This window comes from Mustela erminea, chromosome 2 (assembly GCF_009829155.1).
Source record: "Mustela erminea isolate mMusErm1 chromosome 2, mMusErm1.Pri, whole genome shotgun sequence".
Taxonomy (NCBI): domain Eukaryota; kingdom Metazoa; phylum Chordata; class Mammalia; order Carnivora; family Mustelidae; genus Mustela; species Mustela erminea.
Genome location: NC_045615.1, coordinates 109,977,811 through 110,005,676, shown reverse-complemented (window position 1 = coordinate 110,005,676; position 27,866 = coordinate 109,977,811). Strand labels below are relative to the sequence as shown.

The 27,866-nt window shown below is 41.5% G+C and overlaps 1 protein-coding gene and 1 long non-coding RNA gene across 11 annotated transcripts in view; both read left to right on the top strand.

Annotated features, from left to right (window-relative positions):
* LDB2 (LIM domain binding 2) overlaps positions 1–27,866 on the top strand; it is a 375,718-nt gene that overhangs the window by 12,427 nt on the left and 335,425 nt on the right. The gene's annotated exons all lie outside the window — the stretch shown is intronic.
* Positions 77–26,223, top strand: LOC116584914. The gene is made up of 4 exons (XR_004283379.1): positions 77–5,591; positions 7,153–7,158; positions 25,727–25,733; positions 26,213–26,223. It is a non-coding gene; the product is annotated as an uncharacterized LOC116584914 (long non-coding RNA).

The window sequence follows — 27,866 nt, the reverse complement described above, 5'->3', positions numbered from 1 at the left end:
ATGTGTGATGGTTTTCTTTGCCAATTTTATTTAAAATTAAATTGCGAGTGCTTTAAAATCTGTTTAATTTTTCTGATTTTAAAAACATGGTACATTATCAATATAGGGTATTTATAAAATACAACAATATGCAAAGAGGTCAATACAAATTTTCTCTAATTCTGCTATGCAAAAAATTGCTGTTAATGTATTAATAGATACATGTAATACACACAAGCATATACATCAATCATGCCTAGGAGCATATTGAGCTCCCTTTTGAATCTAACTCTTGAAAATTATGACTGTTTCACTATGCTCTTAAGCCTCTTAAAAATATATTTTGAGTTGCCTGAATTCTTTACACTTATGCTTATGTTTTAAAAATTAACATGATATAAATATTTAAAAAATTATCTGGCTCCTTTGTACCATGATTTAAACCCAAAGAATTAGTATTTTTAATAACCAAGCTTGGCTCCCGGTAAGATGGGATGCTGGTGCTAAGGATTTAGGTATGGTGACTGTTACGATGATTACCATTAGCATTTAATAACAGGCAGAAACATTTACCCAGGGATCTCTGTCTCCTTTTTAGGATTTCCCCTCCCATTTGAGGAGAGATCTTTTATCCCCCCTGTTTTTCTTTCTCTTGTATTATTTCTGAGTCAAGAGACAGTTGGCATGCAACCTTGTGCAAGGTCCATAAATCAAAAGATTTTGCACAATTTATACTGGAAAGAAGGAGCTTGAATTAATGTTAAGAGTTAGTGTTGATCTAGAATCAGTAGGTTGGGATATAGCAAGTTAATTTATGATGCTGTTTGAGGGACATATATTCGATTCAAGGAGAAAAGTGAAATCTCAAACAGTGAGCTATGTCATGAGTTGTATGCAATGTTATCTTATTTTCTCCACTGGATCGAAGAGATCCTTGGGGTCAGGCACTATCTTATACATGTTTGTATCCTTCGTGACAATTTACATTCTCTGTGGCCAATAGTGGTCTTTTTTTAAAGGTAACTTTCACAGAGGTAGCCATTTTGTAACCAGATTCTGAGTTATCACTGTTTTAATACGCACTTTAATATGCATTTTATAGATAAGCTTCATACACATATGCTTCTATTACAGTATTGTGGTATGCAATATTGTCCCCTACCACAGCACTAACATTAAATGACTAACTTCTGGAGTCATGCAGACGTATTTTTCTTACCGTTTCTACAAGCTTGAGTGAATTAATTTACCCCTCCGTGTCTCGGTTGCCCTCCTGGGTACTGCAGGAATGATGATAGAAACTATGGCTTTGGGTTTTTATGAGGACTGAGTGGGATCATTCTTATAAAGTGGTTAGCATAGTGCCCATCCCCTGTAAGGGTTACCCATTACTATCATGGCTTCTCTGTTTAGTGGATTTGAGCTTTGTCTTATGTGGGCTTACTGGTCTAGAGATGAAGAGGGTGGCATCCTTGTGGTGAAGGAACTTAGAACATAGTAAGGATTTGTAGGAAGGAGGGTCTTCAGGGATGAGGGGGGATTTGCCAATCCAAGAAGGATGGTGGGAAGGAGGTTTTTGGTGGAAGGAATGGCACATGCAAAGAAACTGAGCTTTGTAAGGTGATACTCTGTTTGAGGAAGGGTGAGGATTTTGGCATGGCTAAGGCTGAGGGTCTGGAAGTATGTTCAGTATTCATATATATGTGTCAGGTGGGGTTGGTGAAAATGGTAGGAGATAAGCCTGGAGAGGAAGTGGGGGACAGACGGTGGAGGCTTTGGTAATCCAAGCCAGGAGCTTTGGTCTTCACCTTTCAGAGACTATCCAAATGGACTTAACATGGTCAGTACAAACAGGGCCCTGACATGACTGTTTCATTTCTCTGTGCCTTGGTTTCCTCATTTGGAAAGTGATACAACGGTAGTCCTCTCCTCACAGGATTGTTTTGGGAGAATTTAATGAGATAAGGCCTTTAAGGGCTTAGATGAGCTCCTCATACATGGTAGGGATTAAATCAACATTTAGCTTCCACTGTATTGAACAAAGGGAACTGATAAAGGTAGATTTTTGCCTGGGTGGTGTGTGTGTGTGTGTGTGTGTGTGTGTGTGTGTATGTGTATGAAATAATTGGATCTGCTTTTGGGCAAGATCACTCTGGTCACTTTGTGGAGGGGGGACTAGCAGTCTGTCTTGGAGCATATTTGTCTGTTGAGAGAAAGGAATCAGTGAATGGGGAGATGCACAAAGGAAAAATTACACACAGTTACTGGCTGACTGAGCTATTTTTAGCTTAGTGTGTCTGAAGCAAAGGATGGATTTTCATGGCTTCTTTTTTTTTTTTTTTTTTTTTTAAGATGCAAAATTACCATAAGCCAGGGTTATGTAACTTGCCCAGGGACACTTTATTTGTTCACCCGTGAGGTCCACGAGATAGTTCATGAAACTTTCTGCAGTCATTTTTAAAGGATGGGCCCCCAGGTTCTCCAGCCCTGAATTTCCTCCTGCCTTTGCCAGGATTGGGAAACTGGAAGTGATGGGCTATGCCTTCTGTGAAAAACCTCCTTACATGGTAGCCAGCCGGGCACAAGGACCCCATAGTGATATAGTGAGTCGAGTGAAAAAGCAGAGTGGGGAGAGAGTTGAAATCCTACCCTATCCAGGACATGTAAGGTGAGTCTCTGAGACTCAGTTTCCAAGGGGGCAGACCGAGAGTAGCCAAAAACATCAGGTGCATCTTGAACACTGAATGGGACCATGGAGGTAAATTAGCCAAGGCTAGGGTGGTATTTGGTAGCGACTCCTTCTTTCCCTATGGGGTGCTTCGTGTGACGTCACAGGCCCTCACAGTTGGTTCAATTTAGGGGTAGGTTTCCTGTGCTCTTCTCAAAACCACTTTCGATGCTAAGCTTGAGCCTCTGGCCCGGGATAAATCTTTTCTTCTTCCTGAGCCTCTACCCTCCCCCGACAGCTCTGGCGTAGATGAGATGTGTACGGCAAAGTTCTCTTGTTGGCCCCAGAGTCTCTGATCACATGGACTATTTGCGTCTGTTTTTTAATCTACCCCATTAAAAATAAAATCAAGGTAAATAGTGTGTTATTGACTCTGTGTCAAGCCTCCCGTTCCTTTTCTCCCACCCTCCTTGGTGAGGGGAACTTGCTGAGTCACAGCCTCTTGCTTTTCCACAGGAACTTGCTGGAGCTGGAGAACCACACTTCTCCAAATGCTCTGTGCGCCATTGTCTTGAAACCTGCACATGAAAGAAGGTCCAGGATTGTTTTTTCCGGGCACCATAGACGAACCTTAAAATGCAAATGCAGGATGTACTAAAATTACAGAGATCAGTGGGTGCTCTGTACTGTCAGTTTTTTTTTTTTTTTTTTTTTTTTTAAGAAAGGTTAAAATTCATCTGAACCAAGACTAGAAAATAAGCTTAAGGTGTTAGGTTATTCTGAAAAGACTGTTAATGCCTGTTGGCTAAGTGCATTAAACTGCTTTGAAATGATCACTTGTGTGTACTATTTTAAAAACTGCTTGCTGGGATGGTGATTTAAACCTGTTTTTTTCTGGACTCAAAACTTTGCATTTGTCTATTGAAAAAAATGCTGTATTTGGGACAAATAAACATTAAAATACAGTTTATTATATTTCCAGGCGTTTGTCTGTAAGGAAAATATGTCAAGACATTTATAGTTAGAAGCTGAAATCTCTGCCTTAATTTACTCCATCGTATTTCCAAGGAGCCTAACCATATATATAGTATTACCAGGTCTCCAGAGACCTCCTTGAAGGGATGGATACCAGATACTCCTGGTATAATGGGAGCGGGGGGGTTGGGAGAGAATGGGTAGGGAGGGATCTTCAGTCCTAATTCTATATTTCCTGTGATTTTTTTTTTTTTAAATGGAGGCAGGGGAAAAAGGAGAGACGAAAGAATGCTGTTATTTTTATGACGGCTTTGATTTCAAAACCCCTAAAGAAGTAGCATTTACTGTGGCACCCTGGAGTGTCTATGGTGAGATTGCATCATCCCTCAATAACTTACTGAGTTTTTTTTTAATTATGTTTTTGATGAAGGAGGATGACAAGCAAGCCTTGCCCTCAGGATGCTCATAGCCTAGTGGGGAAGACAGCCAACTAAACATCTACTTACGGTGAAAGCGGTCCAGGGTCCTGATCGGCAAGACTGGGCTGTTGAGGGCAGTGAGGATGGAGGTCTTCCCAGCAGAAATGAGTATTGTCACGTGCGTGTGCGCACACACACACACACACACATACATGCAAGTGTGCACACATACACATGCACACATACATGTGCACATTCATACTCTAAGTTGCTTATGATATGTGGTAAACCTACGGCACGCCTACCTTTTTGACGATGCTGCATATCTGATGATCTTTAGAGGTATTAAGCTGCTAAAATATCCAAACCCAGAGAGATAAAGTCATGCAACATTGAAGTGATGGCTGCAGCATTAATGTGATGGTTGCAAGGAGGCCCTTACCCTATTATAATCGAAACCTCAGATCAGGGAGAGAAAGAAAAAAGGCAACCTCTCTAAGCCTACTTACCAGCCAAGATACAGCAAAAACAATCCTTTTGTTTTTCTTTAGCCGAGAAATTGTTCAATGTGTAGGGTAGAAAATTTCCTCCTTACAAAAGTGTGGATTATAGTAATTTTTATGGAACTTCTAGGTTGTTACTTAGTGAATCTTAAAAAAAAAAAAAAATCCCCTTCCTCCAACTATGGTATCTAGCTAGACAATACTGAGAAAAACTGAGGAAGAAACAGATCATGCAGAGCCTTGAATGTTTAGGAATCTAAAACTGAAGGCAAAGACTTAATGAGAATGAAGCAGGGTCTCAGAATTCAAAAGCAGGACCATATGAAAATCGTAGTGAACATTTATTAAGTTTTTGCTGCACGCCAGTCTCATAACTAAGTGCTATGAGACAACATTGTCTCAACTAAGCTGTGCACCAATGGTAGTATTGGTAGTATTATTAGGTAATCATAATAGTAGTACTAGGGAGTGTTATTACCACCATTCTTCTGATGAGGGTGCAGAGGCTGTAAGAGGTTTAGTAATTAGCACAGGGTATCGCAGCGAGCAGGAATCCCACTGTGGCTTGAACGTGGCTGCATCCAGGACCAGAGTTAATCTTCACTCTTCAATTCTATTGACTCTCAGACAGTGCCCCACTTTATAGATGAAGAAACTGAGGCCCAGAGAAGTTACATAGGCCCTTGGTCACAACAGAAGGAGTATTTTTCATTGGTTGATGATTCTGTCTTCCATTCCTAAGTGGGAGCCAGTATGTGTACACTGAGAATCCACTGTGAGTGTCCTGTCACTGTGAATATCACATCACAGTGGCCTTCTTGAGGTCAGGGACCACACCAGACTCATCTTTGTATCAACAATACAGAACGCAGGGCCAAGTGCAGAAGAAATGCTCTAGACAGAAGGAAGCATATGAGAGAAGTCGCAGGCTCAGAATTTTAAACACAAGTAACTATAAGCTCCCCACAGCATAAGCATGTCTGTCTTTCTAGGCACAGCAGCTTGTAGGACATGTTTATGTGAGTTAGTAAAAGGTGCTCCCTCTAGGTGAGCCTATGGCCCTTCTGTACAAAGGGAAAATTTATTTGGTTTTCCTGGACACTAGCCCTGAAGGACTTTGTGAAATGTTTTGGATTTTAGCCTCGTCTTCCTATTCTCTTTGCCAGTTGTCTTTTTGCAGTGTGGAAACTGCCCAACTGTACAAGAAGGTCTGTTTTTATTTAACTGAATCATCCAGAATCTAATACAGGACCTGGAATCTGACTGATATTCACTAAATATTGATTGGACACATGAAGAATTTTAAAGAAGTGTTAAATTGTCTTCTGGCCTTATAATACCGTAACTACAGTAAAGTGTTTGGGCTATGTGTCATGGAGAAGGTTGGCATTGAATTGGTTCTGTAAGGAATTATAGGATTTGGATTTGTTGGAGGAAGAAGAAGGGAATTCCAGCAGGAAGGACCAAACACTTAGGATGCACCAAGCAAACAGGTGTGGGGGAGGAATAGGCCAAGTTTAGCTGACCTCTGCTCGGGGAAGTCTCTGCAGGTGTGAAGGGAGTTGCATGTCTGAAAGAGGTACTGGTCTCATCCATCGCATGCTTGGGCTCCATGTCCACAGCATGCAGTGCGAATGCGGCTTCACAGACTTGTTGAATTTGCTTCTTATGTTTCTATCTAGGAAGACATTTATTATTGGAAGGCATTGGTTCATGTGATTATGGAGGCTGAGAACTCCCAAGATCTGTCATCTGCAAACTGGGGATTCAGAAAAGCTGGTGGTGTGGTTTGAAGGCGTGAGAACTGGAGGGCCAATAGCGTAGATTCCAGCTGGGGTCTGAAGGCCTGAGAACCAGGAGCACCGAGGGCAGAAGATGATCCATATTCTAGCTCAATGAGTCAGCAGTTTATCTGAGCTTCCTCTGCCTTTTTGTTCTATTCAGGCTCTCAACCAATTGGATGATATGCACTCACACTGGGAAAGCATCTGCTTTACTCAGTTTACTAACTGAAATGCCAGTCTTTTCTGGAAACACCTCACAGGCACACCCAGAAATCATGTTTATCAGATAATCTGGCATTCCAGTACCTGGTCAAGTTAACATGTAGAATTAACCATCACACTTTTCTCTGCTGTTTCTGTCTTCTCAGCTATAAGACAGTGTGGTATTAGAGGACCTTGAAAGCTTTGCTGAGGATTTTAGACTTGACTTTGCAAAAATGGGAACCATGACGTATTGAGCAGATCCATTGAAATCTCATTCCTTCTCTCATCCAGTGTACGTATGTTGAGTAGTGGCTGGGTGTTTAGCAAACAGTGGTACATAAAAACAGGCATGGACCTTTCTTTTGGGACACTTACAACCAAGTTAGGGAGCAAATAATCATACTAATTAATATACAGCTATAATGGATAAAATGTGTACCATATAACACAGTGGGATAAATGCACTAAAGAAATCAAGCATGTTTCTGTAGAGCATACCATAGAGAAACCTGATCTATGCTGGTAGGAGTAGTAGTCAGGAAAGTTGTCTTTAAGGAAGTGAAGTTTTAGCTGAGATTTAAAGAACAAATGAAATTTCATTAGAAAAATGGGATTTAGAGCACCAAGTTGACATTTTAAATGAGGAACAGCAAGTGCTAAGGTCCTGTGGTAGCCAAGGACCAGGCTGTCTGGAGTGCAAAGTGCAAGGAGGAGATGTAAGATGTAATCTGAAGCTAAAGATACATCATGTTCGACTGTGATTAGACCATGTGCAGGATTTTGGCTTTTTTTTTTTTTAATTTGACAGACAGAGATCACAAGCAGGCAGAGAGGCAGGCAGAGAAAGGAGGAAGCAGGTTCCCCGCTGAGCAGGGAGCCCGATGCAGCGCTCAATCCCAGGACCCTGGGATCATGACCTGAGCCGAAGGCAGAGACTTTAATCCAATGAGCCACCCAGGTGCCCCAGGATTTTGGCTTTAAAAAAAAAAAAAATCATGCTTAGAGCAATGGGAAGTGTACTTTTTTGGTGGGGATTTCAAAAAGGGTACAACATTGGAAAGGCATTTTGGAAACATTACTCAGGCTGCTGAGCGGAGAATGTTTTGGAAGGATTTAATAGCAGATGCAAGAAGACAAGTTAGAGAAAGATATTATAGTTTTCCCAGAAGCAGGTGATAGTGCACTGGGTCACCTGGAGAGGGAACAGAAGAGCATGGATGGGACAGTGCTTGGTGTGATGGATTTGCTATGGATGGTGTTTAGTAGAAGAGGTGTCTAGGCTGGGGTAAGAATAGGGACTCTTCTCAGGTTTCATCTCTATCCATTCTTGTCAACAGCATGTACCTGTGTCCTCAAGCCCCACCTTGGTGTATGGTTTAATGCTTTCTACTCTACCGGCTTCTCAGAATCCACTTGAAATAGCTGTACCAGCATTATTTGTGTTCATCGCCTCTGCCACGCTCCTTTGTAGCCTTATCTACCTCCCCTGCATGGTGCACTTCCCAACCTCCATGCCCATCTTACTTTTGATTACTTTCTACATTCACAATATCTTCATTACTTACCAGTTTGTTCAACATTCTTTGCATTTTTTTAAAAGTAAAGATTGATTGAGTTCATTCTCTTTCCCATTTTTGAGTCTCATTATTTCCCTATTTCTTCCTGGTGATTAGTGGTCCTGTTTTCTTTCAAGTGCCTCTTATCTTTGAAAAGCTCTTGTGATTCTCTTAAACCCATTTGCCATTTTGTTGGCCTGTCTTCCTTTCCGTTATAAGCCTTAAGTATGGCATTACAGTTTTCTTTCATCCTTTCCTTCTTCAGGAACAACTATAGACACTTCACTACCCTAAGATTGCCAAGCAGTGTCTGACACAATATAGAAACTCAATAAATATTGGTTAAATTTGTTCCTTTTATTGCATGCACAGACTTTGATGGAACCACTTAAAATGCGTCTTGTACCTGCTCTCTTTTATATCTAAATATGTATGTGTGTGGCTATCTGAATCCAGGCTTTCCCTGGGGAGACTAACAAAATCATTCATTTCTCTGTGGCTCTGTAACAGAGAGGTAGATTTTCACCCATCCCTGTGGGAATGCCTCAGAAGTGTTGGGTGAGCATCATGAATGCATGTAAGTTCGACAGATCTTATCAATGCATTTATTTTCCCAGTCAGTTGCTAGATGACTTTTGATATCTTTGCGTAATGATTCCGGGTCTCAGTTTCTACGTCTGTTAAGTGACAATAATTAAGGAATTAGAAAAATGTAGGGACACTTAGAGAGTATGCATTTATTCCACATACGGAAATTGTGCTAGGATGCGAGGATGACTCCGACTCGGAATAAGAAGGAGAAGAGGATGGTATGTTCAATGAGCCCCTTGAAGATCCAGTTGAAAGTCAAAAGATTGTTTGCCCTGGATTGGAAGTATAGGTGACTCTTCAACCAGATGGAGGTTAGGGGCACTGAGCCCCGTGCAATTGAAAATCCATGTGTAAATTTTGACTCCCCCAAAACTTAACTGCTCATTGCCTGCTGTTGACTAGAAGCCTTATGAATAACATAAACAGTTGATTAATGTATTTTGTATGGTATATGTATTATGCACAGTTTTCTTTTTTGAGAGCGAGAAAGAGAGAGTGTGAGCGAGCATGCATGGGGTAAGGAGGAGAAAGTGGGAGAGGGAGAGAGAGAATCTCAAACAGGCGCCATACCCATCATGGAACCTCACGGGGGGCTCAATCTCGGAACCCTGAGATCCTTACTTGAGCCAAAATCAAGAGTTGGATGCTTAACCGACTAAGTCACCCAGGCGCTCCATGCAGTATTCTTAAAATGAAGTAAGCTAGAGAAAAGAAAATGTTATTAAGAAGATCATAAGGAAGAGAAAATACATTTGCAGTACTGTACTGTATTTATTGAAAATAATCCATGCATAAGAAGCTCTGAGGTGTGCAAACCTGTGTTTTTCAAGGGTCCACTGTTGTCCCTAAAATGAGGTCATTTCTTTCCTCAAACCCTGTCTGGTTGTCCCTCTCACCAGATGAATGTTAAAGCTAAAATGAGGTAAGAAGTTTGAATAAATAAATTGAATAAATTTTGAATAAATAAAATTACTTTCCAAATGTACACTAGGAAATTATCACTGAATCAGCGGTTGGAAGGCTTATACAATGGATGGGGCGTTTGGTTAGTGGAAGGAGATATTTGAGGATCAATGGAAATAGTTATTTCTGGAAAGAGCCTGTTGTTTGCTTATTACTGTTAGTTGGCATCAGTTTAATGCCTTCTCCCTAATGTACCTAGAGATTTGTGATGGAATTCTCTATGCAAATTGAATACTTTAAAAAAACTCTCTACAAACCTTTATGTTATATTTATAAACTTTACATTGTACTAAAGTCAGCAAATGTCACAGAATTAAAATCAGTAAATGCAAAAGTGAAGGTTTCCATAGCAACAGTAACTAACCCATATTGCATGTAAAATGGAGTGTACATTAGGATTTACATTTGATCGTCTATTAGTAGAGAAAAATACTATATAGAACAGGTGCATATGGATACATTCGAATGACCTTAGCAGCTCTTTATCTTTTCTACTTCAGGCTTTAGCTGCTCTTACTCTTTTGTATCTATCAAGCATTGACTCCTTCAAGGAAAGCGAGGCTGGGAAAATTAGAGGCGGCATTAGGGCAGAGGTGCTTACCCCTAGATTTAAATGCAGCAGAACATCATCCTTGCATAAATTATCAATCAACTCGGTAGTTGTTTCAGAGAAAGAAATAGACCCAGAATACTAAATGTTTAAGAAATGGTTGCACATAGGGTACTTAAAAATTTCTGTCTTCGTACTCAATTTATCTAAACCAAAACATGCAATGCAAGATGAACTTGTGGCTTGGAGTTGGCTGTAGAAAAGCCCAATAGGACGATGGCAGAACTGGGGGCAAAAGTCGGGTCAGGGCCCCAGACCTCCATTTCTATGCATCTAGCCTCCCTCACTCCCTCATTTTCCTCCTATAATTCATCCTTTACCCACTACCAAAGGTTCTCAGTATCTCAAATTCAGAATGGGAGGAGGAGGAGCATACGGGGGTACTTTCTAGATTCTAAAGCTCCCTATATGGACGATGCCTTACTAGTGTGTGTGCTGCGTCACAAGCAAGCAACCTCCTTCTGCCCCCCAAAGTTAGACTAGCTGTGATGGTCTTCCCTGGGGAGGGCCTGTCCTTGGCCATGGCTTACGTAACAGGATGTCTCTCCACTCTGCAGGGCTTCCTGGCCCTTCTGGTTGAACGCTCTGAGTCATCGCCCAGAAACAGTTAGGCCTCCCTCTCTGTGAGTCTGGATCGGGAGATGGCTCTAGATAGACGCTTTTTTATTGGACAAAATTTCCTTTTATAAAATTGGAAGAAATGTTGGTACTGACTAAACTTATGATTCACTCTAAAAGGCGGTTGATTTTTAAAAATAATTTTGAGTAGAATCAATCATAAATCCCCCCCCCGCCCGCCCACATAAACTTGACATGTCTTAAGTATTCCTTGGCACCACTCTCAAGCTCTCTGATACTGTAGATCTGGAGTAGTAGGACACAGAATCTGCTTTTCATCAAGTAACCATGGTAATTTCCAAAAATTTATTTTTAAATCAATCAGTTAATTTCGTATAGCTTAAGGAGTTAGGATGAGCTTATCTGGCTATGACCAAGATCAGAATTTTGCAGCAGCCTGGAAGTCCTGTCCTAGCCACAACCGCTCCTTGTGTAGAATCAGTGAATAGCTTTTGATATTAACTCTCTGGTGTTTTTCCTCCCAGTTTCAGCTGCTATTTTCAAATTGGCCTGCCTCACTTTCCAGCGAATACCTGTTGGCTATTTTTGGTTCACTTATTTTCTGTTCCATCAAATGAGCCATAGAGTCCTGCTCCTTCCTGTCCAGACTCTGATAACATGAATGTCTTGGAGCTGTTGGTGATCTGTCCCACTTGCTTGTGTTTGGGGATTCATCTCACCTTTTCCTATTACATAGAATTTAAGATTTTTTGAAAAACTCTTCGAGCCTTTGGCCTTTTTTTTTTTTTTTAAATCTTTCACCAGTCTTGTGCATACAGAAACAGGAATATAAATAGGCTTGGAGTTTCAAAGACGCTTCATATTCAGGGTCTAACTTTTCAGAATTGTTCTTTGACTCATAGCTATCCATGACTTCCCATGTAGAATAATCTCTGTGCCATCAAACATGTTGATGAGGCAGCACTCTTCAAAATAACACATTAAAAAAAATTAGGGCTGGACTCTGAGCATGCTTTGCATTATGTAGAGCTTGCCTACTTTTTTTTTTTAATTAATTTATTTATTTTCAGAGCTTGCCTACTTTTGAATTCAGCTTTCAGGAATGTAGCTAATCACGTTGGATGCACGACTCTTACTTTGAAACATCAATTCTGAGAGGTTAAGGAGGGATCCATTTTTGTCTTGCATTTTCTTCTAAGTCATTTACACCTGTTCTGCAAATTCTGATACTTCTGTTTTTAATATCTGCACATGTACAATGACAACAAGGGCTTGATGGAGATGGTAAATTGAACTCTTATTGGGAAACAAGCACTGAAAATTCAGAGCCCAGAGCCATTGATATTGGAAAATATGTGCATCCTTAGAATTAATGAAGTCATATACAGATATAAATGGTTTTACTGCACTTATTTTCTAGCCTACTTTCTAACCTGAAAATATATCCTAAACATTTTTTTTCACTAATATGGTATAAGACTGGACTTTAAGATCTGCATACTTTGCAGTCTATGTAGTTCAATAGTACATATGATAAACACCTATTTGTCTTCTTCCAATTTTGTTATAGGTGTTTTCCATGGGTTCTTGGTATTGTACAACTCTGTCTAATTTATGTGGAGAGTTGAAGATATTTCAAAAGAATGCTATTTATTGTTTGTAACAGTTAAAAAGCAGAAACGATCCATATATTTGTTGACTGCTGAGTGAATAAACAAAATGTGGTATATCCATTCAGTGGAATACCTCTTTTTCAAAGATTTTATTTATTTGTCAGAGAGAAAAATAGCACAGGCAGGAGGAGCAGAGGGCAGGCAGAGGGAGAAGCAGGCTCCCCACTGAGCAAGGACCCTGATGTGGGACTTGATCCCAGAACCCTGGGGTCGTGACCTGAGCTTTAGGCAGATGCTTAACCAACTGAGCCACCCAGGTTTCTCTCACTGGAATACTCTTAAGCCATTAAAAGGAATGAAGTCGAATACACGTTACAGAATGAATGAACCTCAAAAATATCGTGCTAAATAAAAAAGTCTGTCACAAAAGACCCCAAACACATATTGTGTAATTATGTGAGTGGACATGGGGTGGGAACAGGAGTTCCTGCAGTGGGCACAAGGAAAATGTGCTGAAAAGGTTTGTGGCGATGACCTTAAAACTTGGTATATTCACTAAGAATAAAAACACATGAATGTTATAGTTTGTATATTATACCTCAGGAAAATCATGAAAAAAGCTATCTGCCACCACTGCTGTTTCCTTAGGACATAGTTTTAAGACTAAGAACAGGCTAAAAATATAAAATCTTAAAATGTTATTTGTTCCAGAAAACTTTTTTTAGAATTCAAGTAATTTATTTTTTTGTTTACTTATTTATTTCTTTTTTCTAAGGCATAAGGTTAAAAGCGTAGAAAGCATAGAGACAAAGAGGACGTTTTGTCAGAAAATCTTCAGGTGAACAGACAATATTTCCTATTGTGTGAAAGTTCCAATTGTTAGAAGGAATATAAGAAATTAACTCAAGTCATTTTTTTCATTGCTTTCAATCACAGGTCCTTTTCTGAGCTTGTAGGGAACCAGCTCATTCTCTCCTGTGAGATCGCTCTCCTGTTTCCCAATATTGGGAACTAATTAGCTCATGACTCTAGGTCCTCTCATTGCTAGGCTCACTGTTTGTGGAGGCTTAGCAAGTCCAGGACCATGGAGACACTGTGTGGGCGCACATGCCATCTTACTTCACAACATTCTTGATGTCTGGTCTCTTGACTTGTCTGATGCCTTATTGGACAATAGCATTTCTCTTACCTGATTGCTTTTCCTGGCCATTGGATTGTCAGTGGGCTCTTAGAATATGGCCTGAGAAGCAGGAAAGCCATCCCGCAGTGGATGTGGCTGGTCTTGGTTCAAGTGTGGTGGCTTCCCTGCTTTGTTTACAGATGTTATAAACAGCTTACTTATAGATCTGGTCATCTTTTACTAAACAATCCTGAAAGTTATGTAATAGTCAGAGGTTAGTTACACAACACTGACCAGAAGCTGTAAGATCTTTTCCTTTTCTTTATTTTTTCTTCCCTTCTCGTACTGATTTCTAGGTTACTTGCAGATGTTCCTCTTGAGTGTAACACTATGAGAGGGTTCTAGACTCCTGCCAACATTGACTTATAACAAACAATGCCATGAATTTACCTGAGAATCTGAGAAGGCCAGTTGTACTCATTCATTTTTTCAAAAGTATTTATTAAGATGTCTTCTAAGTACCAGGCATCTATTCTCAGCACAGGGGGAAAATAAGTAGTAACCAAATGAAATTATTTTTATTTTTATTTCATTTTTTGCCATTTTAGAACTTACAATTCAGTGGAGGAACCAGATAACAAACCGGTAACATAGCATTAAGTAGTGATAAAATACTATGAAGGAAAGTAAAGTGGACTCAGGGGATAGAAAGCCATGATGGACCCCACTAATATGGTCTGAGAAGACTTCTTCGAGCCGATGTTGTTAAGGAGAGAGCCAGATAAAATGCAAGAGACCACAGTTGTATGGGTTCTCTAAAAAACAAACATGTTATAAATATATGTTTTTTTTTTTTTAAATGAACTTTACTGATAGACATAAAGTTCACAGTTTACATAAAATAATAAAATACACAATATTCTTTATTATGAATTTTATATGGCCAGTTAATTCCTAAAACTCGTTTGTTGATTTTTCTCTGAACTCTTTGTAATCACAGCCAAACTAAAATTTTAATTGACAAGAGTAGTTTTTTTTTTTTTAAAGATTTTATTTATTTATTTAACAGAGATCACAAGTAAGCAGAGAGGCAGGCAGAGAGAGAGAGGGAAGCAGGCTCCCTCCTGAGCAGAGAGCCCAATGTGGGACTTGATTCCAGGACCCTGAGATCATGACCTGAGACGAAGGCAGCGGCTTAACCCACTGAGCCACCCAGGCGCCCCCGACAAGAGTAGTTCTGATGTGAATGTTGGCTGATATTTTCTTTTACCTTAATGAATAAGCAAAAGCGAAACAACAGAGATGACTATCTGAATTTCACCCATTCATCAGTGTCATGAGTTATTGCTCTTCTGAACAGGACAAGAGTTTTCAATACTGGAAGAACATGTCCTCAGATGTTGTGCTAGTCACAATGTAAAGGGTATCAGCACAACACACTTTTATGCTTAATCTACATACATTACTAGCATTTTTATCCATTCTTTTTGTAAGTCTAATAAAAAAAAAAAAAAAAGCAAGCCCTGGTTTGTCAGATGTGCCAGTTTCTGTGGTGGAAATATGTCCACTATGGCCAGTTTTAAGCTACCCACACCAGGTCTTGAACATGGAGCTGTAGTCTCACCACATTGATACAATACGTATAAGTAATCTCAAGGGCACAGGTAACAGTGAGTTGCAGCAAAGTAATTAGGAAGCACTGAGCATTTATTACCTTTGGTTTTCTTTAATTTTTAAAAAAGATTTTATTTATTTATCTGAGAAAGAGAGAGAGTGAGCACGAGTAGAGGGGGAGTGGCAGAAGGAGAAGGAGGGGCAGACTCCCCTCTGAGCAGGGAGCTATACGTAGGGCTCCGTTCCAGGATCCCCAGATCATGACCTGAGCTGAAGACAGAGGCTTAACCCACTGAGCCACCCAGGCATTCTACCTTTGTTTTTAATATGGTAACATTTAACTATAAATTAACAACTATTTCACAAAATTTCTGAATATTTGACAATAGGGGACCAGATTTGAGCTGGCACCCACACACTGCAGAGTGAGACATGTGGGTATTTGAGGAAAGAGCATTCCAGGCAGAGGAAGAGGTATGTGCAAAGGCCCTCAGGCAGCAGCAGGTTTGACAGGTTAAAGGAAAGCCAGGAGGTTGGGGCTGTGGGCACAGAGTGGACATGAATAGGAAGGTCGGTTGTAGAAATAATGGGGCCAGATCAGAAAGGAAATTTGCACCTGGGGAAGGGGTCATTTTTTGGGAAGTGGGAGTGACCCACAGGGCTCCATATCCTCCAGGTGTGGCCACCCTTCACTCACACACCATGCCCTCTACATAGATGAGGAGCCCTTAAACAGCGAAGTGACTTTGAAGGAGTCACTTACCTTCCCGGCCATCACTTTCCTTACATGTAAAATGAGGAAGTGGACTCCTTCATTGACTATGAAACATAATGCAGTGGGAAAAGCATTTGGGTCTGGAGTTCAGGTTCTGCTTTTTATTCTCTCTCCTCATGATTCCTTCCAATTCTAACAATCTCTGAATCAAAAAGAATTTGAGGCCTTTTCCTACAATGAATTCAGTGGGTCCTGCTACCTCTTCAACTGTCTATGTGGAGACTCCTGGTTTTTTTCTGCATTTCAGCCATATTAATATGGTTCTGTTTTTTCCCCAAACACTGTGAATCCCCTGCCTCTTCTGCATCTCCTACTTGCGTCTGAATTCGGTGGCCTATTTTTGCAGCTGTCTTGCAAAAAATACGGTGACTTGCTTTTTCCAGTGAAGCATTTGGGCTCAATGGAGAGCAGCCCTATTCATTTTAAATGTTGTTGCTGGCTAGCATTCAGCTTGGGTACCCACTCACATCAGCTCATGTCACTGTCACCCTGAATGAGCAGGTCCCCAGAGACTGAGATGTTTGGCTGAGGAAGGGCTGCAGGAGGGGAAACCGACTCATGGAACTTACTGAATTCTGCTCTCGGGTCTCCACATTGTTCTTCTAGACCGCTTCCAAATGAGGAACTGACAACAGCTGGGTGTTCTTTAGGTTGTTAGGATGGAGGATAATCAAAGGTATTCCGGGAGAGTGAATATCTACATATGGCCAACTCCCAACGCAAGAGATGAAGCACATGAACTGTATCCTTGTGACCTAGCAACTTCCTGCTCCAACAATAATTGTGATTATGAGAAATACTCTTAATGCAGTGGTTAAGATTTCAGGCCACAGGATGAGACCGTTGCATTTGCATCCCAGGCTAACCATTCCTTGGCTAAGTTATTGGGCCATGAGTCAGTTTTCTCATTTTTAAATGAAAAGTGGTAGTAACAGTAACTATATTGGGAAGTTACTAGAATAGATGAATTAATGCTGTTACATCGTGTTTATAGAGCCTGGTAGTTTCAGAAGCCCCACCCTACCTATGATTTCGTTTTTTCTTTAGAACAACCTCTGTCTTAGTGAGTTTGGGCTGCTATAACAAAAATAGCATAGACCAGGTGGCTTAAACAACAAATACTTATTTCTTACAATTCTGAAGGCTGTGAAGTCCAAGATCAAGGTGCTGGCAGATGTGGTGTCTGGTGAGACATACTTCTTGGCTTGCAGGCAGCTGCCTTCCTGCTGTGTCTTCACGTGGCTGAGAGAGCAAGCTCTAGTCTACTTCACTTCTTCTGAGGACACCAATCCCATCAGAGAGGCTCAATTTTCTTGACCTAATCACCTCCCAAAGGCCCTGTCACCAAATGCTATCACACTGGGGCATTAAGGTTTCAACACATGAGTTTTGGGGTCCATAACAAGTCCCCACTCTGAAGAAACTTGGCCAATATTGCTCCCTCCATTTTGGAAGGGTCGGCATAGCATGATCTATTTTTTCCAGAAACTTCAGGCATTTGCAAAACATTTGTTAGGATTTTTGCAGTATGTGTACTAGAATTCCACTTTTGTAGCTGGCTTGCCTGAGATTAACTTATAATTTTAATCATTTTACTACTTGAGAATCTTTGTGGAAATTAATTAACTTCTATAGGCCTCAGTTCCTCACCTTATAGAAGGGGATAGTAATAACAGTAATGATAGCCAGGCCCACCTCATAGTGGCATGCAAATTAAATGAAGTGATCTTTATGAAGCACCAAGACACTCAGCATGGTGCCTGACTAAGGGCAGGGCCAGTCATCACCACCAGTGACATCATCAACATTATCCTCCTTCTTAATATCATCATCATTGCCAATGTCATCACCACCACCCTCATCATCATCATGATGATCATCATTATTGTCCCAGAAGAGGAAAAAGAACCTCAAAGAGGTTAAGTGGTTGGGCTGAAGAAGAGCAGCAAGGTGAAAGTCTCAGGCAAGAAGTGAGTGCCCTATGTGCATATGAAATATTTCTGCGTTACATTCTGCATGTGCATGGTTATGACTACTTTGGTCTTCATACTTTGGAAGGATGTGTCCCTTCTCAAAAGACTCCTTTGTTTGACTGACTATGAAACATAATGAGGTGGGAAAAGCATTTGGGCCTGGCATCCAGGTTCTGCTTTTTATTCTCTCTTCATTGACTAACCTTCAGTGTGACCTTGGACAATTCACTTTCCCTTGAGGCTCAGTTTCTTTATCTGGCTAATGAGGGTGTGAGAGTAGATAGCCCCTATATCTTAGGGATGTTATAATAGTCTTTGATTTATTTATTGGATTTAATTGATTTATATAATTATGTACTTATGCATTCTCAAAATTAATATAGTAATGTACAGTACTATAAAGAATTTCAAAAAATAAGGAACTTATTATTATTTATTATTGCATCACCTAAATCTATTTATCTATTTTATCCTCATCATTTCTAGTGTAGTTGAAAGTGAGAGTGTTGCTTTGTAACCCACATTTTTCATTAGCCTTGTATCACGTGTACTTTCCATATTGAGGCCTTTTTTGGGTATTGGTTGTTTTTACACGGCATTTAGAAGAAAAAAACAAAACAAAACACAACAACTCCGCACAATCACCTTCCTTTTCTCCAGGTCTTATCATCCAGTCCTCTGTAGATATCCTGTTAGGCTAGAACAACAATTATTATACTTACATGTGGCGATAAAGCTTTCGAAGGAAAATAAAATGAGACAAGGCGTTAGAGAGTGACTGGGGTGGAAGCAACAGACCTAGAAATGGCGATGAAAGGAAGTCTCCCTGAGGGAACAGTGAAGGAGAGGCCACCTGCAAGGAGGCAGAGGCATGAACCCCGTGAAGGTCCGGGGGAAGAACATTCTAGGCAGAAAGAGAAGTAAGCCTTGAAGGTGGGAATGAGTTTGGAATGTCCATGGGGTAGTCAGAAGACCATGGTGGCTGGAAGTGTGCGTGGAAGATTCTGTCCCTGAGCTCTCTGGGATGAATGACCCTTCTTCTCTTCTCTTTTCCAAAGTCAAACTGGATCCTTCCCAGTTTGGGGGTGACCTGGCAGTGACCGGAGACAGCCAGGTGGTGGAGTCCTGAATAGTGTATTCTAACTTAGCCGCTCTGCTGAGGTGAGGCTGACTTGTTTAAGGAGAAAGGGAGGAGCTGGAGATGTTTCCTCCTCCACCTGAAGGGTTGGCTTCACAGGTGAGCACATTTACCAGATGGAAAATGGTCCCACTTTTGGGGGCCGCCATGTAGTATTCTCACTATCACTGGGGCTGGCTTGTGAAGACTCCCCATATGAATCTCCAGTGGGGTTATGGAGAGTCCTGAGCCTCGAAACATCGGAAACATCGGAAACATCAGACATAGTCATACAGTTAAGAAGGCAGAGGCCTCCTGCCATGGGGCTGAGGGCAGCAGATTCTGAATACCTGTTTGTGGAGCTCAAAGGGGCCTCAGAATGGCCAAATGAAGCATACACATGGGCTCCTTCCTAGAGGATGGCTATGGCTCCCTAGTTCCTAGCTTTGTGGCTGATTCCTTTGTATTCCTGGTGCCCCAGAGGGGCCGATATTTCCCTGGGGATAACTACCTACCCCAGTCTTTAGTCTTTGCATTTCCCTGAAGTCTAACACTTACTGTATTAGTTTGGCGCCAAGGTCGGTAGAGATCTAAGGTGTAAACTGTGATGTACAAAGAAAGTCCAAGAGACCTATTCAATTTTAAGGCAGTTGCATTCTCATATCTGAGGGGAGGACTGGATTTTGATGTGACGAATCAGGTCGGATTTTCCTGTGTTTACCAGTTTTGCCCTTAAAACATTTACCTTGGATCTTTAGAATGAAGATCTAATAAAATTGTAGAAGAAAAGTAATGTGTATTTGTCAGGCTTGATGAACCATGTTAAGAAAAACTCCAGAATCTCTGTGGCTTAATAAAATAAGGTTGTTATTTCTTGCCCTCCCCCACCCCTCGCCCCAGTCCAGCGTGGGCCTAGGGAAGGACGGATGGGACTCTGCTCTACTTCCTCATTTGGTGACCTCTTCCGGCAGTACCTATGCTGCCTCCTCTGCTCAGAGCTCCCCTGGGGTCCTCTACATCCAACCTGCCAACAACCACAGATGGTGTGTGGATGGTGCAGGAGGTCTTCCAGCCAGGCTGAGAAGTGGTCCAGATTGGTTCTCCCCACACTGGACAGAGCTCGGGCCACCACCCCAGCTCCATGCAAGATGGAAAGATGTATTCTGGGAACAGCTGTCGAGTAAGAGAGAACAATTATAGGCTCTGGTGCTGTGTTTCTCAAAGTGGGTTGCTGCCTGCCCACATCACAGTTAATTGGTGTGGGAGGTGACTGGTAAGAACGCACTTTCCTGGGCCCAAACCAAGATCTACTGAGGCAGAAGAGCTGAGTGTGAGCCCAGGAACCCGCATTTGAAGAAGCTTCCCCAGTCTATGCTTTCAACACCCTCATGTTTAAAATTCACAAGCTAAGAAGGTAGGGGTGAAGTTGTATTGAAGTCAACATAATAAATGCTCCTCCTGTTCTGCTTTCTCTACCTTTGGCATCTTTTCAAAGAGGAATTAAATTAATAACTTGTTGATTTGTAACTCTTGCCCTTTAAACATGTACGCTCTCAGCACGCTGGATGTCAGAATCATTAGTCAATACATCAATACTCTTAAGGAGTCTGTTCACTTAACTAATAAAGCAAAGCCAAGGTTGTTTTTTTCCTCTGTCCTTGGCCAGCCGGATCTGGTGCCCTCTGTGACTGGAAATGTGCAGACTGCCCGGGAAGTGTTGGTGATGGATGATTCCTTTCCTCAAGTAGCTGTGACCCTCAGTATCCTCTTCCTTTTCCTGGTGACCAATCTCTGCAGGGCTTGGCATCCTTATAAGCGTTACACAAAGAACTTCAAATTCGCTGGACTTCAGGGGCGGAGGGCTGTGGCATTGTTCCTGTTTCTCTTATCGTTTGGTTTAATAATTCCAATTTCCTTATATTCCCGTGGGAAACTGGAAGCCTTTTGAAAACTACTGACGGTTGCAAACAGTGTGGGTTGCAGATAGCACTGTTTAGAGAGAACTCACCCAGGGCCAGAGCTGGAGGGCTTTTTGAGTCCCACAGATAGGACTGTTTCTATAGTTACACTGGTATCAAACTTGTATTCCTGTCTCCGAATATTTAGGGGAAAACTCCAAAAACCAAAAATGGAAAAAGCGGAATATTACTCAGGATTCAAAAGAGGGAGACTTTTAGTTCTATTTCTGTATTCCAAATGCGTGAAGATCTTGTAGCCAAGAAAGTGAGCCCATTCTTGTAAAACAATTTTCATGGATTGGTAAGAACAGCAAGATAAAAGAACTTTTTGTTGAAAACTTATTATGTGGCAGCCACTTAATGTTCTTTATTTCTCATAAAAACCTAGTGAGGAAGGCATCATAGTGCCCATCTTACAGATGGGGTAACTGAGGTCTGTGCTGGTTGGGTAGCTTTGACTGAGGTTGGGGGCTGGGGCAACTGAAAAGAAGTCAATTCCAATCAGTTCAATTCTAATAGCTCTTGAGCACCTGTGGAATGTTCACAGAAGGTGCATGGGTTCAGGAGGATGAATCACTCAGGATCTTTCTGGGAGGACAGGAACAGCATTGTGGGCAGAGGGAACAGTATGTGCAAAGAAGGAGTGGCCATGCAGAGTGTGTCTGGGGAATGTGTGCAGTTGCTGTGTAGTGGAAGTATCAGGGCAGGGTCTAAAATCATGACTGGAGGTCACACAAGGCTGTCTGCTGAGATTTTGTAGTCAGTGAGGGAAAAGCTTGCTAGTTTTAAAGCAAGGGTTCAGGGACACTTGGGAGGCTCAGTCGGTTAAGCATCCTTCTTCAGTTCAGTTCAGGTCATGATCCCAGGGTCCTGGGATTGAGTCCTGCACCTGGCTCCTTGCTCAGCAGGGAGCCTGTTTCTCCCCTTGCTTGCTGCTCCTCCTGCTTGTGCTCTCTCTCTCTGACAAATATATAAATAAAGTCTTTTTTTTTTTTTTTTAAAGCAGGGGTTCAGCATGATATTGCTACGATTAGAAAGAGGGCTGGAATTGATGAGAAAGTTGGAAGCGAATGGAGTCACCTGGGAAGGAACGAGGATACTTGAGTCACACCTCAGCCCAGGGGAGCTGGAGACTTATTATACATCTTGTCCTTCTTTGAACTTCGGTAGCACTGGCTTTCCCCTGGGGGGATTTTGCCCCCCCCCCAACGCTTTTCAGTATCTGGAGATAGTTTTGCTTATCAAAACCAGAGAGGGGAGAGCTACTGACATCTAATGGGCAGATGTCAGGGATGCTGCTAACTATCAGACAAGGTACAAGATAGTCTTCTACAGCCAAGAATTATCCAGCCCAAAATATCAGTGGTACCATGGTTGAGAACCTTGAGCTACTGTGACTTGAGCAAAACTGGCTGGATTAGGACTGAACGGCACAATCCCCACAATCTTTTTTTTAACGTCTTTTCCTCAGCTTAATGAGTCTGTTCTTGCGTTTCCTTATCTATAGATATAAGAAGATACTAGAAAGACTCCAGTGCTGAGACAAAAATTGGTCTGAACTCTCCAATGATTATTTTTAATAATTATAGACTTATTTTCAAGCATGGGGGGAAGTTCTTCATACCTAATGAAGTAAACTACTTGGGAGGAGTAGTTTTAGTTAATATGCCAATTACCTTTTTTTTTTTTTAAATTAAATTGATTTATTTATTTTCAGCATAACAGTATTCATTATTTTTTCACCACACCCAGTGCTCCATGCAATCCGTGCCCTCTATAATACCCACCACCTGGTACCCCAACCTCCCACCACCCCCCCCCCCCCCGCCATGCCAATTATCTTTAAGCTCCAGAATCTTTGTTTCAGGAGTAATGCCTTCCTTTTTGGCAAATTATTTTAGACTGATTGATTGATTGATTGATTTTTCTTTTTGGAGCCATAGTTACACCTCTGGGGTCTTCAGTTTTTCACTGGGTAGATATGGATCCATGTGGTAAAGAACCACAGTGTTGCTGAGATTAGTATATTGCTAAATATGAAATAAATTCACCAACTGTGACTTAGTCCACAGATGTGGACCACTGCCAACATTGCTTCAGCATTATTGAGTCTCTCATTGAATAGGCTGGTCATGAAACAAGTGCTATTTGAATGAGATCATCTTAGAACACTTTGTCAAGGAGCCACAGAGCTCCTTGGGCTCCGTGGATGGGAAAGACCACTAGTTTTGTTCAGTCCACCTGTACTTTTACAGACGGACAAAATGGGGATTAGAGATGTGTGAGTTGTCTGGAGTCACGCAGCTGATGGGTGGCAACATTTGGGCCCTATTTATATAGGCACGGATATTTAAAAACAGACCACTTGCACCCTGTTGGCATCCTATATTCATAGATGACTGGGCAGGCTCTTCTTTTTTTTGAGAAGAGGTGGATTAATTAAATAGACACCTTTGGGTCTCCATGTTACTTATTGAACTGAGAGGGTTACACATCTGTTTATACAAGAGCACTACTTTGTTTTCTTTGTGGCAGGGTATCCCTATACCTAAGTGATTAAGGCTTTGAATTGGTCTGGAAGTGCTTTTATAACACATTTTTTTTTTTTAAACTCCCATCAGTATCTAATGTTACAGGTAAGTATAGGTAAAGGAACGTGCCTGTGGGGCTGGCAGATAATATTACTTTCCAGGCTACTGAAACCCACCTATCTTTCTCAGTGTTTGTCTCAGCACAAATCCATAGTTAGGAAGATCCGTTTCAGCTAGGTAAAGGCATTGGAGAGTGACATTCTATGTGCATTCTCGTAGTAAAACAAGGGCCATCCGGTCAGAGAGGGCTGGGGCTTTGCATCCTATCTCTATGACCAGGTTACCTCTCTGAGAGGTTTCATCCTCTGTCAAACAGGAATAATAATAGTACTTGTCTCAAAGTTGGAGAAGATTATTTTTAAAAAAAATTTTGTAAAGCATTTTGCATCATGCCTGACAAATTATAAAAGCTCAATATATATCAGATATTATTTTTTATTATTGCTATCATTATTATTTCGTTATGAAATATGTCATCACATAAGAAGTTTCCCACAAACGCTACTCTCTCTCTCCCTCTCGTGCTTTTTTTTTTTTTTTTGAGTAACTCTTCTGCCACCAAGTGACTGTGTGGCCTAGACAAAGACAACCTCCCCTTTGGGCCTCAGGTTCCTATTTTGAATGAAACAGAGATGGCCACTCCCACCTCTACACCTTCTCTGTAGTCTCTGAGTCAGTGACTCAGGTCCCAGTACAGTTAAAGAATCCAAAGTGACAGTGTTGGGGGAAAAAAGTGACATGACCTACTGAAAAAAGAATGTTTTCTCACCATGTTGATTCCATTGTGAAGGGTCACCCTTGTAATCAAATAGAAATAATTAGGAGAGGGAAAATAGGAATGAGGCATTGTGGCAGCTTCAGTATTGCCATATTGCTTATGGCTTTCAAAATGCAGTTAGCAGGCTCCTATTAATGGGCACCCAGATGAATCATGCAGGGATGCTACCAGTTTTGACAAACAGAAATGGGATCCTTGCTCCACAGAGCCCTTACTCAGGGAACTCAGTTGATCACAAATTGAAGTGGCAAGATGTATCAAGGACGACTCATTCCTCTCATCTCTAGAGCAGAGTCTGCAGGAGGGCTTCCAAAGACCAGACCACACACCTGTGACTTACTGAGAGTGCAACTGAACCCCTCTTCTTAACTCACTTTTGTCATCTGTAAAATGGGAAATATATTAAACAGTCATGGAGGAAGCAGTATTTTAATGAAATGGCCTGGCCCATTATAATCTCAAGAAATGCTATGCTGTTATTATTATTATAATGTAGAGGATGAGCCAGGTTCTACTGGCTCCAAGCTCGAAAACATATATTTCGAGCTTGGAGGTTTGGCTGATCACGTGGCATTAAACACAGTATTCTAATAAACTTTAAAAAATGCCCCAAAGAACATGGGTAAAGCAATACGGAAAGCACTGTGTACTGACGCAGTTTGCAGAGTTCAATAAATATTGCATTGGGTCCAGGGTGGAAAAAGGATGTTGCCAAAATAATTGTGATGTGATAGTGTAAAAAAATAAATGCAACAATAGGCCAGTGAGCCGGCCAGCAGGAAGCCCCAACAATACCCCCACCTTTTTCCTGTACCTTACCCGGAGTTCCTTCCAGGAGACACAGATAACCTGCGGGTGATAACGCCGGGACCGGGTTCGGTGCCAGCTGAAAATAGAAGAATTCGTGTCAAATTGTTATCTGATCAGAAAACGGTCTTAGCAAACACCTTTTCCAAACTCTGTTTAAGAAAGTCCCTGGTGAGGAAAAGGCCCCTTTCCACCTGCCCGGCCCGCCTGCGCATGGTGACGCGGTGCTGCTCACTCAGATCATCAATCCAGGCGCACATCCGGCTCCGGGGGCCTTTACCACAACCTGCGCGGAGCCCTGGGGGAGCGTTCGTGGAAATAGCAGTGCCTTCCCTTTAGAGAGAGCTCGGTGCTTCCAGGGTGCTCGCTCGTACTTTACTCCAGTTAACTCAGGAGGCAACTCGGGGCTGTTGACTGTGCCCTCCATAACTTCCCGTGGGCTGTGACTTTCCCCTTCTGAGCCTCAGTTTCCTCCCCTGTAGAGTGGGAGATTATGATCGTGACACTCTTATTGGGGTCGTTGTGGAGATTCCGGGAGATCAGGCGGAGAAGGTGTGTAGCAGCCTGGCATTACTTGCTATGTTTATACATTACAAGTAATGCCTGGCCTTACTTGCTATCCTTTAATGAAGAAACAATCATGATTAGCCAAAATCCTGTGTGGGTGAGTATTCTCTCCAACTGAGAAGGAAGGAGCCTGAGGCTCATTCCATCAGTAGATGGAGCGGTTGTGCCCCGGGAGCTATTTTCGGTTGGGTTGAGGGGAGAGATGTGAGCAAATGCACGTATAAAGATACTATATACTGGATTCAGCTCAGTGATTAGATTCAGCTGAGGAAGGGAAGAGAGAATGAAGGTGCTGGATGGTGATGGTCTGCTAATTTAGAAAGAATGATCAGGGACAGCCTCCCAGATGAGGGCACCTTTTAGCAAAGACCTTCATGAAGTGGAAGAATGAGTCTTGCCAGCATCTCAGGGAAAAGCATCCGGGCAGAGGGAACCTCCTGTGCAAAGGTTCTATAGCAGGAGTGTCAGTCCCTCACAGGGAAGGACTGGGCACCCACCCCCTTGGTGCCCAGAGCAGCCTGAGCCAGGACAGCTGTAACAAATGAGGTCAGGTTGAATGAAGTGAAGCTTTGAAGGCCATGGTGAAGATTTATAATTTTATCCAATGGGAAGACATTAGAAGCTTCAGAGTTTTTTTGGGGGGGGGGTTCTGAATTGAACTCTGTATAAAGCTTCCCTGGATCCTGTGGAGGGAACAGTTTGCAGGAAGGCAAGATGGTAGTGCGACCATCGATCTGGAGATTTTTTCAGTTCAGCCAAGTAAGGTGGTGACTTGGATGGAGGAGGTAGTGGTAGAGGGGTTAGAGATGGTGACAGACTAATGAATAAAAAGGGAGCTTAAAATCTACTTATTCTCAATTCTTATTTTTAAATTTTTAATATTTTAAAAAAAGATTTTATTTATTTGACAGATCACAAGTAGGTGGCGGGGTGGGGGGAGCAGAGAGCCCGATGCAGGGCTCCATCCCAGGACCATGGGATCATGACCTGGGCCGAAGGCAGAGGCTTTAACCCACTAAACCACCCAGGTACCCCCACTTATTTTCAATTCTTAAAGAATTTCTGGTTTGTCAGGGGGTAGAAGACAGATCTAGGCAATATTAAACTCCATACACTCAGGAGATAATGTTCTCTGGGGATTAAGAAGAGGGGGGATCATTACCGGCCGGCATTGTCAACCAAACTTTAAGGAGAATGTGACACTTCCAGTGTAAACTCGGCAAATTTTAATAGGCAAAGACATGAAGGCAGGAAACCACTTAATTTAAAGAGATCTGTATGAGGAAATACACGAAGCAGAACAAACTTAATGTTTAAAGTCTCTAAATATTTAGGTGGTTCCTAGATTTTGCTATATAAAGTAATGCTTCACCAACATCTGTGTATTAACTATACGGCTTTAGATGAGTTACTTAACTGTTCTGGGCCTCAGTTTTTTCATCTGAAGAAACTGGAGAAACTTCAGTATTTACCTCATAGGACTCTCATGAGAATTAAATGGGTTAATACATGTAAAGTGATGAGAACATTGTCCAGCACATATTAGATACTATATAGGTGTGAACATTTCTTTAGGGTAGGTGCTTAAGAACAGAACAACTGAACGTAGAGTGTATGCATTTTATTTTTTAGTTTTTATTTAAGTTCCAGTTACTTAACATGCAGTGTAATATTAGTTTGAGGTATACAATTTAGTGATTCAACACTAATATTCAACACTCAGTGCTTATCACATGTGCACTTAACACCCATCACCTGTTTCTTATTTTTGTTGTTTATTACAAATGGTATCTTATATAAGGCAGCTTTAAATATAAATAAAGCTTTTTCTTTTAGTCTTCATAACAAAAGTTTGCCAGCCCCATGATACAGCCTAATTGTCCTACAAAATGACTGTAGCAACTTATAATCCCTTAAGCGATCAGAGTATGTACTCTTACCAGCACTTGGTATTATTAATTTTGAAAATTTTAGCCAAGCTGATGGGTTAAACACAATATCTAAATTTAATTTGCATTTACTTGGCCAGAAGTTCTCAGAGAGTTGGGTCTCAGGACCCCCTGTCACTCTTAAAAATTTTGAGCACCCCTAAGAGCTTTTGCTTCTGTGGGTAATAGCTATC